General features: G+C 39.3%; 1 long non-coding RNA gene across 1 annotated transcript in view; it reads left to right on the forward strand.

The window, feature by feature from the left end:
* The window catches only part of LOC138352920 (uncharacterized), a 264,785-nt gene extending 262,881 nt beyond the window's left edge, over positions 1 to 1,904 (forward strand). The window contains exon 4 of the long non-coding RNA XR_011222992.1: positions 1,235 to 1,904. This is a non-coding gene — a long non-coding RNA (uncharacterized lncRNA). The remainder of the gene's footprint in view (positions 1 to 1,234) is intronic.
* The last annotated feature ends 11,047 nt before the right edge of the window (positions 1,905 to 12,951 follow it).

Consider the following 12,951-nt stretch of genomic DNA (forward strand, 5'->3'; position numbering starts at 1 on the left):
GATCATTTATGTAGACAATAAACATCACTGGTGCAAGAACTGAACCCTGTGGTACTCCACTTGTGACATTTCTCCAGTCCGATACATTGCCTCTGATTACTGCCCTCATTTTTCTATGTCAGAAAATTTTTCATCCATATTAGAAGCTTACCTGTCACCCCTCCAATATTTTCCAGTTTCCAGAACAACCTCTCTATGTGGAACTGTCGAATGCCTTTTTTAGGTCCAAATAGATGCAGTCAACCCAACCATCTCTTTCCTGTAATATATCTGTTGCTCGATCATAGAAACTGAGTAAATTCGATACACAGGATCTTCCAAATCGAAAACCATACTGTCTGTCTGAAATTATATCATTTCTCTCCAGGTGTTCTACCCATTTTGTTTTAATTATTTTTTCCAATATTCCAATTCCAATTTTTTCCAATAATGTGTGTGTGTGTATGTATATTTGTGTTGTTGAATATGACCGAAAGTCAGTCTTTCTGCCCCTCTCCTTACTGCTATTGTTGTTTCTCGCATCTGTGTATTGCTTGTATGTTTGGGCAATTTTTCCCCTTTTCCTAGTTCTGCATCTCTGCTTTAGTATAAATTTTGTTGTGCCATTATCATATATTTCACAAAACTTGACATACATCTCATTTACTTCATGTCCTAACAGCAAGTGTTTGTCAAATTCCTTAAGGAAATATCTGAGTTCCCCATAATGACCTCTCCACAAGTCAGGTTTTTCAACTGCTTCAAGCTCATTTTCTTCCAGATTATAATGCATTGCATACTTTATTCCCAAAAAGACATGGTCACTTTTACCCAAGTGACCATGTCACTTGGGTAAAAGGAGGGAGGTACTGAAAGGAGGAAAAGGGAGGTACCAAAGGAGGGAGGTACTGAATGATTAATATATCTTTCTCTTTCCTGGTAAATATAATATCCAGCATGGAGGGAACATCCCCTTCCCTCATCCTCGTAGCTTGTTTAACATGTAGAAACATGAATGTTTACAGGGTGAGGTTTACGAAATTATATATATATATATATATAATTGGTCTCTGGTCTATATATATATATATATATATATATATATATATATATATATATATATATATATATATATATATATATATATATATATATATATATATATATATATATATATATATATATATATAAGTTTGTGTGTGTGTAATTTATATAAATAAATAATTAAATATTAATTTTGTTAATATCTTTTCAGGGAAAACTTGCAAGTACAATTCGTATACAAGAGGGGCAACAAGAGCCAGAGGATGTCTACTAAGAAAATATATAAGTCTTTATCCTCACACTCTTGATATATGGTCTTCTCTGGTCTCTTTATTTTCTCTCCTCACAAATGTCCCTTTTTTTTATTTCTTTTACGTTTCTCTCCTGTTTTTCTTGTCTTTTAATCTCTCCTTTCCTCCTCTCTTCTAACACCTCTCGTTTCCTGTCTCTTCTAGCTTCTCTCTTCCTTTACTTTTTATATTTGTGGTATTCATTTATGTCATTTTTATCTTGTATATTTTTCTTGTATCTTTTTCTTATCTTGTGTTTCTCTTCCCCTTCTCTTCAATGATTTCTCATTTCTCTCCTCTCTCTGTTGTTTCTGTTCTGTCTTCTCTCTCCTTGCCTTAATTTTGTTCTGTCTTCTCTTTTGTTGTGTGTGTGTCTTTCTGTCTCTGTCTGTCTCTCTCTTTCTCTCTCTCTCTCTGGCTCTCTTGCTCTCTCTCTCTCTCTGGCTCTCTCTCTCTCTGGCTCTCTCTCTCTCTCTCGCTCTCTCTGGCTCTCTTGCTCTCTCTCTCTGGCTCTCTCTCTCTCTCTCTGGCTCTCTCTCTCTCTCTCTGGCTCTCTCTCTCTCTCTCTCTCTCTCTCTGGCTCTCTCTCTCTCTCTCTCTCTCTCTGGCTCTCTCTCTCTCTCTGGCTCTCTCTCTCTGGCTCTCTCTCTCTCTCTCTCTCTCTCTCTCTGGCTCTCTCTCTCTCTGGCTCTCTCTCTCTCTGGCTCTCTCTCTCTCTCTCTCTGGCTCTCTCTGGCTCTCTCTCTCTCTCTCTCTGGCTCTCTCTCTCTCTCTCTCTGGCTCTCTCTCTCTCTCTCTCTCTGGCTCTCTCTCTCTCTCTCTGGCTCTCTCTCTCTCTCTCTCCCTCCCCCTCTCTCTCTCTCTGGCTCTCTCTCTCTCTCTCTCTCTCTCTGGCTCTCTCTCTCTCTCTCTCTCTCTCTCTCTCTGGCTCTCTCTCTCTCTCTCTCTCTGGCTCTCTCTCTCTCTCTCTCTCTGGCTCTCTCTCTCTCTCTCTCTCTGGCTCTCTCTCTCTCTCTCTCTGGCTCTCTCTCTCTCTCTCTCTCTCTGGCTCTCTCTCTCTCTCTCTCTGGCTCTCTCTCTCTCTCTGGCTCTCTCTCTCTCTCTCTCTCTCTCTCTCTCTCTCTCTCTCTCTCTCTCTCTCTCTCTCTCTCTCTCTCTCTCTCTCTCTGGCTCTCTCTCTCTCTCTGGCTCTCTCTCTCTCTCTCTCTGGCTCTCTCTCTCTCTCTCTCTCTGGCTCTCTCTCTCTCTCTCTCTGGCTCTCTCTCTCTCTCTCTCTGGCTCTCTCTCTCTCTCTCTCTGGCTCTCTCTCTCTCTCTCTCTGGCTCTCTCTCTCTCTCTCTCTCTCTCTCTGGCTCTCTCTCTGGCTCTCTCTCTCTCTCTCTCTCTCTCTCTCTCTCTCTCTCTCTCTCTCTCTCTCTCTCTCTCTCTCTCTCTCTCTCTCTCTCTCTCTCTCTCTCTCTCTCTCCCTCCCCCTCTCTCTCTCTCTCTCTCTGGCTCTCTCTCTGGCTCTCTCTCTCTCTCTCTCTCTCTCTCTCTCTCTCTCTGGCGCTCTCTCTCTCTCTCTCTCTCTCTCTCTGGCTCTCTCTCTCTCTCTCTCTGGCTCTCTCTCTCTCTCTCTCTCTGGCTCTCTCTCTCTCTCTCTCTGGCTCTCTCTCTCTCTCTCTCTGGCTCTCTCTCTCTCTCTCTCTGGCTCTCTCTCTCTCTCTCTGGCTCTCTCTCTCTCTCTCTCTGGCTCTCTCTCTCTCTCTCTCTCTCTCTCTCTGGCTCTCTCTCTCTCTCTCTCTCTGGCTCTCTCTCTCTCTCTCTCTCTCTGGCTCTCTCTCTCTCTCTCTCTCTCTCTCTGGCTCTCTCTCTCTCTCTCTCTCTGGCTCTCTCTCTCTCTCTCTCTGGCTCTCTCTCTCTCTCTCTCTCTCTCTCTCTCTCTCTCTCTCTCTCTCTCTCTCTCTCTCTCTCTCTCTCTCTCTCTCTGGCTCTCTCTCTCTCTCTCTCTCTCTCTCTCTCTCTCTCTCTCTGGCTCTCTCTCTCTGGCTCTCTCTCTGGCTCTCTCTCTCTCTGGCTCTCTCTCTCTCACTCTCTGGCTCTCTCTCTCTCTCTGGCTCTCTCTCTCTCTCTGGCTCTCTCTCTCTCTCTGACTCTCTCTCTCTCTGGCTCTCGCTCTCTCTCTGGCTCTGGGTCTCTCTGGCTCTGGGTCTCTCTCTCTGGCTCTCATATTTCATTTGATTTAAAAATGTCTGAGATTTTTTACTTAATCTAAGTTATATTGCATGGTGCTAATATGAATATTATACATGACTGTTTTTTCTTTTCTTTCTCTTTCTCCCTTTCTTTCTTTCTCTTTCTTTCCTTCTCTCTTTTTCTTTCTCTTTCTACATGAATATTATACTTGACTGTGTTTACATTCACTTGTAGATTTTTATTTTTAGTTAATTAGTCCTAAACTTTTGATTAATAGATTTTTATTATTAGTCATAGAAAAACTATAGTGTTATATGTATACTCGGAAAATTTTACTTGTTTTAGTTTTAAGTAACAATAACTGCTTATAACGTCAGACTGATCTCAGCATGACATGAATCACAGGCTGCTTGATCACAAAATCTATTGTGTTCACATATTGCATATATAGATTTTTAAATTTTTACTTTTATATTCTGTTATAGATATAGTCTATATATTTCGAGCTATTACATATATTTTGTTGTATTACTCATTCTTAATTAAATAAATATAATATTTTAATTCTCTTTTTGTACCCTATTTATGTGTAATTTACACATACATATATAGGATGTCCATTTCTATCTCAGATATGTCTTCTTTCTTTCTCTCCCTTTCTATTTCAGATATGAATTACAAAATTATTATACCATAATTTACCCTAAACGCTTTAATGTAGGTAATTAAAAGATCATAAAAAAGTTTTTAGAAATGTTAATTATATACGTTCTAAGGTTGTATATAAAAGTTCTCAAAAAACTTTTTCTAAACGTAATTATAAACGTGCTGAAAACAATAAAATGTCGTTTTTAGGATGTTTTAAAAACATGAAAATGTTTGCTGGGGTACTCCATGTGGGGTGGTTAGCATTGAGATCACCTGTAACAATGATCGGGTGTCGTAATTGGTTAAGATAAAATTCCAGTTCATTTGAGTTTATGGTGCCTCCAGGGTTGTATATACCCAGAAAGGATATGTGTGTACCATTATAAGGTATTAGGCATGCTAGAACTTCTAATTTACCGTTCACAAAATACGTTAGTGTTACAGGTTTACATGTCATATTACTTCGTGTTAGAAGGAAAATACCACCCCCCATACGGTTGGGTCTGTCCAGTCTCTGCATCTGAAAGTTTTTAAATACGGGATTTTGTTTGGGAGTGAGCCAGGATTCGGTGATGAATGCTAAGTCCGGTTTGGATGAGTAGAGGAATTGTTTAAGTTCTGTGAGGGATGTTTTGACGCTTTTTGCGTTCCAAGTCATGAAGGTTAGGGGAGCCATTTAGGATGTTTGGGTTGTGGATGTGTCTGTTTTCTTTGGTGCGCCAATAGTGGTACGAGTTGGATACCTAGATGTGGATGGTGGCTGTGTCTTACTCTTGGTACTGGTGGTTGGGGTTTGTGGCACGTCAGCCTGGGGAGTGGTTTTGGTGAGGCGCGCTAAGGAGGTAATTAGGAGTTTTTCCATCATCTGATCAAACAATGTGTGTCCAGCATTGGTAGCTTTATTTGGGCGGATGTCAGTGTCTGTAGCTGTTGATGGGGGTCTGTTGGGTCAGCCTCAGGGGTGGGTTGTGGTACTTGGGCAAAAAATTTTGTTAGGAGTCGGTCCAGGGTCTTTTCCAGTGCATTTTCGATGCGAGTGACGATCATTTCAACTAAATCAGGATTCAGTTGCGCGTTTTGTGAGAGATGGTTGGACCCTGGGGTTGCGGGATTGTCGGAGGCAGGGATATCCGGTACAAGCGAAGGTTGTGGTTGAGTGTGAGGTAGAGGTTGGTGATGGGCTGAGGAAGGTTTTTTTAATGCACTGCTGTATAGCAGGTTGGTGGTAGGGGGAACCTTCATTTTCGCTGCTGCTGCTACGTAAGAAGGACATTGTTTAAATGTGATGTCATGATCGCCACCACAGTTTGAGCAGGTGAGTGTATCCGACGCACAGTTTTGTGTGTAGTGGGAACCAGAGCATTTCCCACATGTGATATCTTTAGTGCAGCCCTTCGAGGTATGGTTAAAACCCTTACATTTAAAACATTGGGTGGGACACGGAACATACACCTCTAGTTTGTGGAGGAAGCCGTTTAACCAAATCCTATCAGGGGGAACGTAGTCCAGAAAAGTAAGCAGGGCGGTGCCTGTATCACTCTCGAGTTGTGCCTTAATGTCTTCTGCGCTGATGTCTACAACGTTCCGAATTATATATTTCACTAATCTGTCTCCTAGTGGTTTATAGCACTTAACTTTGTAACCACAGATGTCAGTAATGTTTGAAATCAAGTGGATTAAGGCGTCTTGTACATACCAGTTGCGTTGCTCCTGGGAGTATGGGTTCGAGTCACTTCTGGGGTGTGAGTTCAGGCTTGTTCGCATTTGTGTTCCTCACGTGTGCCCCAAAGAATGAGGTGATTTGGTAAAATGCTATGCCCAAGATTACTATCCGAGTGCCGGCGGTGGGGTGGTTCAAATAGCTTAGGCTATCACCTCATTATGTCCGGTCGTGATGGTCAAGTGGATTAAGGCGTCTTGTACATACCAGTTGCGTTGCTCCTGGGAGTATGGGTTCGAGTCAATTCTGGGGTGTGAGTTTTCAGTTATATATATACATATATATATATATATATATATATATATATATATATATATATATATATATATATATATATATATATATATATATATATATGTATATATATATATATATACATATATATATATATATACGACCGGACATAATGAGGTGATAGCCTAAGCTATTTGAACCACCCCACCGCCGGCACACGGATAGTAATCTTGGGCATTTGGTTTGCCCAAGATTTGGTAAAATGCTATGCCCAAGATTACTATCCGAGTGCCGGCGGTGAGGTGGTTCAAATAGCTTAGGCTATCACCTCATTATGTCCGGTCGTGATGGTCAAGTGGATTAAGGCGTCTTGTACATACCAGTTGCGTTGCTCCTGGGAGTATGGGTTCGAGTCACTTCTGGGGTGTGAGTTTTCAGTTGCATATTGTCCTGGGGACCATTCAGGCTTGTTCGCATTTGTGTTCCTCACGTGTGCCCCAAAGAATGAGGTGATTTGGTAAAATGCTATGCCCAAGATTACTATCCGAGTGCCGGCGGTGGGGTGGATCAAATAGCTTAGGCTATCACCTCATTATGTCCGGTCGTGATGGTCAAGTGGATTAAGGCGTCTTGTACATACCAGTTGCGTTGCTCCTGGGAGTATGGGTTCGAGTCACTTCTGGGGTGTGAGTTTTCAGTTGCATATTGTCCTGGGGACCATTCAGGCTTGTTCGCATTTGTGTTCCTCACGTGTGCCCCAAAGAATGAGGTGATTTGGTAAAATGCTATGCCCAAGATTACTATCCGAGTGCCGGCGGTGGGGTGGTTCAAATAGCTTAGGCTATCACCTCATTATGTCCGGTCGTGATGGTCAAGTGGATTAAGGCGTCTTGTACATACCAGTTGCGTTGCTCCTGGGAGTATGGGTTCGAGTCACTTCTGGGGTGTGAGTTCAGGCTTGTTCGCATTTGTGTTCCTCACGTGTGCCCCAAAGAATGAGGTGATTTGGTAAAATGCTATGCCCAAGATTACTATCCGAGTGCCGGCGGTGGGGTGGTTCAAATAGCTTAGGCTATCACCTCATTATGTCCGGTCGTGATGGTCAAGTGGATTAAGGCGTCTTGTACATACCAGTTGCGTTGCTCCTGGGAGTATGGGTTCGAGTCACTTCTGGGGTGTGAGTTTTCAGTTATATATATACATATATATATATATATATATATATATATATATGTCGTACCTAGTAGCCAGAACTCACTTCTCAGCCTACTATGCAAGGCCAAATTTGCCTAGTAAGCCAAGTTTTCATGAATTCATTGTTTTTCGACTACCTAACCTACCTAACCTAACCTAACCTAACTTTTTCGGCTACCTAACCAAACCTAACCTGTAAAGATAGGTTAGGTTAGGTTAGGTAGGGTTGGCTAAGTTCGGTCATATATCTACGTTAATTTTAACTCCAATAAAAAAAAATTGACCTCATACATAATGAAATGGGTAGCTTTATCATTTCATAAGAAAAAAATTAGAAAAAATATATTAATTCAGGAAAATTTGGCATATTAGGCAAATCGGGCCTTGAATAGTAGGCCAAAAAGTGAGTTCTGGCTACTAGGTACGACATATATATATATATATATATATATATATATATATGTATATATATATATATATATATATATACATATATATATATATACGACCGGACATAATGAGGTGATAGCCTAAGCTATTTGAACCACCCCACCGCCGGCACACGGATAGTAATCTTGGGCATTTGGTTTGCCCAAGATTTGGTAAAATGCTATGCCCAAGATTACTATCCGAGTGCCGGCGGTGGGGTGGTTCAAATAGCTTAGGCTATCACCTCATTATGTCCGGTCGTGATGGTCAAGTGGATTAAGGCGTCTTGTACATACCAGTTGCGTTGCTCCTGGGAGTATGGGTTCGAGTCACTTCTGGGGTGTGAGTTTTCAGTTGCATATTGTCCTGGGGACCATTCAGGCTTGTTCGCATTTGTGTTCCTCACGTGTGCCCCAAAGAATGAGGTGATTTGGTAAAATGCTATGCCCAAGATTACTATCCGAGTGCCGGCGGTGGGGTGGTTCAAATAGCTTAGGCTATCACCTCATTATGTCCGGTCGTGATGGTCAAGTGGATTAAGGCGTCTTGTACATACCAGTTGCGTTGCTCCTGGGAGTATGGGTTCGAGTCACTTCTGGGGTGTGAGTTTTCAGTTGCATATTGTCCTGGGGACCATTCAGGCTTGTTCGTATTTGTGTTCCTCACGTGTGCCCCAAAGAATGAGGTGATTTGGTAAAATGCTATGCCCAAGATTACTATCCGAGTGCTGGCGGTGGGGTGGTTCAAATAGCTTAGGCTATCACCTCATTATGTCCGGTCGTGATGGTCAAGTGGATTAAGGCGTCTTGTACATACCAGTTGCGTTGCTCCTGGGAGTATGGGTTCGAGTCACTTCTGGGGTGTGAGTTTTCAGTTGCATATTGTCCTGGGGACCAATCAGGCTTGTTCGCATTTGTGTTCCTCACGTGTGCCCCAAAGAATGAGGTGATTTGGTAAAATGCTATGCCCAAGATTACTATCCGAGTGCCGGCGGTGGGGTGGTTGAAATAGCTTAGGCTATCACCTCATTATGTCCGGTCGTGATGGTCAAGTGGATTAAGGCGTCTTGTACATACCAGTTGCGTTGCTCCTGGGAGTATGGGTTCGAGTCACTTCTGGGGTGTGAGTTTTCAGTTGCATATTGTCCTGGGGACCATTCAGGCTTGTTCGCATTTGTGTTCTTCACGTGTGCCCCAAAGAATGAGGTGATTTGGTAAAATGCTATGCCCAAGATTACTATCCGAGTGCCGGCGGTGGGGTGGTTCAAATAGCTTAGGCTATCACCTCATTATGTCCGGTCGTGATGGTCAAGTGGATTAAGGCGTCTTGTACATACCAGTTGCGTTGCTCCTGGGAGTATGGGTTCGAGTCACTTCTGGGGTGTGAGTTTTCAGTTGCATATTGTCCTGGGGACCATTCAGGCTTGTTCGCATGTATATATATATATATATATATATATATATATATATATATATATATATATATATATATATATATATATATATATATATATATATATATATATATATATTATTAAATATGACCGAAAAAGTAAGATTAATAATTCTAACACGAATTTTCTCAATCTTTCGTACATTTCTTTTCACTGTTGGAGGTAAATCAAAAATCAATTCTCCAAAATTCATTTTTATTTCTAGTCTGACGCGACACGAGCGCGTTTCGTAAAACTTATCACATTTTCAAAGACTTTAGTTCACAAATACACAACTGAATAGAACTTACGCATCTCCGATTTTATATCTACTTTTGAGTGAGGTGGAAGGGGTGATGTGGCATTAACACAAGACAGAACAAGATGTGGCATTAATAGGGTATTAATTTCATCAACACAAGACAGAACAAGAGTATTAATAGGGTATTAATTTCATCAACACAAGACAGAACACGAAACAATGGATATTGAATAGAAGTGTTTGTAGAAAGCCTATTGGTCCATATTTCTTGATGCTTCTATATTGGAGCGGAGTCTTGAGGTGGGTAGAATATAGTTGTGCAATAATTGGCTGTTGATTGCTGGTGTTGACTTCTTGATGTGTAGTGCCTCGCAAACGTCAAGCCGTCTGCTATCGCTGTATCTATCGATGATTTCTGTGTTGTTTACTAGGATTTCTCTGGCGATGGTTTGGTTGTGGGAAGAGATTATATGTTCCTTAATGGAGCCCTGTTGCTTATGCATCGTTAAACGCCTAGAAAGAGATGTTGTTGTCTTGCCTATATACTGGGTATATAGGCAAGACAACAACATCTCTTTCTAGGCGTTTAACGATGCATAAGCTGCAAAGTGATCTTGTTGATCACTTTGTGTCACAAGTGATGAACAAGAGGCTCACAGGTACATTGGGATTGAGAGGATACATAGCATAGTAATTACATTCTTGTAAAACCACTAGTACGCTCAGCATTTCAGGCAGGTCCTTAATCTAAGAAAATTTTAAGTAGGTATTTATCTGTAAAATTTATAAAAATGATAAAAGTTACATAGCAAGAAAAAAAATAAAAGATGAGAGAAAATTGTAGGCATATTAAAGCACATAGGTAGCTAGATTGATTGCAATGACAGCTTGAATGGTAGTTTAACAAAAATTAATAGGCACAATACAGCATATATTGTATCCTCACATTCCTTATGTACATTCTTGTATATACATAAATAAATAAAATAAATAAAATAAATAAATAAATATATATATATATATATATATATATATATATATATATATATATATATATATATATATATATATATATATATATATATATATACATATATATATATATATATATGTCGTACCTAGTAGCCAGAACGCACTTCTCGGCCAACTATGCAAGGCCCGATTTGCCTAATAAGCCAAGTTTTCATGAAATAATTGTTTTTCGACTACCTAACCTAACTTTTTCGGCTACCTAACCTAACCTAACGTATAAAGATAGGTTAGGTTAGGTTAGGTTAGGTAGGGTTGGTTAGGTTCGGTCATATATCTACGTTAATTTTAACTCCAATAAAAAAAAATTGACCTCATACATAATGAAATGGGTAGCTTTATCAATTCATAAGAAAAAAATTAGAAAAAATATATTATTTCAGGAAAAATTGGCTTATTAGGCAAATCGGACCTTGCATAGTAGGCCGAGAAGTGCGTTCTGGCTCCTAGGTACGACATATATATATATATATATATATATATATATATATGTCGTACCTAGTAGTCAGAACGCACTTCTCAGCCTACTATGCTAGGCCCGATCTGCCTAATAAGCCAAGTTTTCATGAACTAATTGTTTTTCGACTACCTAACCTACCTAACCTAACCTAACCTAACTTTTTCTGCTACCTAACCTAACCTAACCTATAAAGATAGGTTAGGTTAGGTTAGGTAGGGTTGGTTAGGTTCGGTCATATATCTACGTTAATTTTAACTCCAATAAAAAAAAATTAACCTCATACATAATGAAATGGGCAGCTTTATCATTTCATAAGAAAAAAATTAGGGAAAATATATTAATTCAGGAAAACTTGGCTTATTAGGCAAATCGGGCCTTGCATAGTAGGCCAAAAAGTGTATTCTGGCTACTAGGTACGACATATATATATATATATATATATATATATATATATATATATATATATATATATATATATATATATATATATGTCGTACCTAATAGCCAGAACGCACTTCTCAGCCTACTATGCAAGGCCCAATTTGCCTAATAAGCCAAGTTTTCATGAATTAATATATTTTCTCTAATTTTTTCCTTATGAAATGATAAAGCTACCCATTTCATTATGTATGAGGTCAATTTTTTTTTATTGGAGTTAAAATTGACGTAGATATATGACCGAACCTAACCAACCCTACCTAACCTAACCTAACCTATCTTTATAGGTTAGGTTAGGTTAGGTAGCCGAAAAAGTTAGGTTAGGTTAGGTTAGGTAGGTTAGGTAGTCGAAAAACAAATAATTCATGAAAACTTGGCTTATTAGGCAAATTGGGCCTTGCATAGTAGGCTGAGAAGTGCGTTCTGGCTACTAGGTACGACATATATATATATATATATATATATATATATATATATATATATATATATATATATATATATATATATATATATATGTCGTACCTAGTAGCCAGAACGCACTTCTCGGCCTACTATGCAAGGCCTGATTTGCCTAATAAGCCAAGTTTTCCTGAATTAATACATTTTCTCTATTTTTTTTCTTATGAAATGATAAAGCTACCCATTTCATTATGTATGAGGTCAATTTTTTTTTATTGGAGTTAAAATTAACGTAGATATATGACCGAACCTAACCAACCCTACCTAACCTAACCTAACCTATCTCTATAGGTTAGGTTAGGTTAGGTTGCCAAAAAGGTTAGGTTAGGTTAGCTAAGGTAGGTTAGGTAGTCGAAAAAACATTAATTCATGAAAACTAGGCTTATTAGGCAAATCGGGCCTTGCATAGTAGGCTGAGAAGTGCGTTCTGGCTACTAGGTACGACATATATATATATATATATATATATATATATATATATATATATATATATATATATATATATATAAATATATATATATATGTCGTACCTAGTAGCCAGAACTCACTTCTCAGCCTACTATTCAAGGCCCGATTTGCCTAATAAGCCAAGTTTTCCTGAATTAATATATTTACTATAATTTTTTTCTTATGAAATGATAAAGCAACCCTTTTCTCTATGTATGAGGTCAATTTTTTTTTATTGGAGTTAAAATTAACGTAGATATATGACCGAACCTAACCAACCCTACCTAACCTAACCTAACCTATATTTATAGGTAAGGTTAGGTTAGGTAGCCAAAAAAAGCTTGGTTAGGTTAGGTTAGGTAGGTTAGGTAGACGAAAAAACATTAATTCATGAAAACTTGGCTTATTAGGCAAATCGCGCCTTGAATAGTAGGCTGAGAAGTGCGTTCTGGCTATTAGGTACGACATATATATATATATATATATATATATATATATATATATATATATATATATATATATATATATATGTCGTACCTAGTAGCCAGAACGCACTTCTCGGCCTACTATGCAAGGCCCGATTTGCCTAATAAGCCAAGTTTTCATGAATTAGTTGTTTTTCGAATACCTAACCTACCTAACCTAACCTAACCTAACTTTTTTGGTTACCTAACCTAACCTAACGTATAAAAATAGGTTAGGTTAGGTTAG

The sequence above is a fragment of the Procambarus clarkii genome, chromosome 55, assembly GCF_040958095.1.
Source record: "Procambarus clarkii isolate CNS0578487 chromosome 55, FALCON_Pclarkii_2.0, whole genome shotgun sequence".
NCBI lineage: Eukaryota > Metazoa > Arthropoda > Malacostraca > Decapoda > Cambaridae > Procambarus > Procambarus clarkii.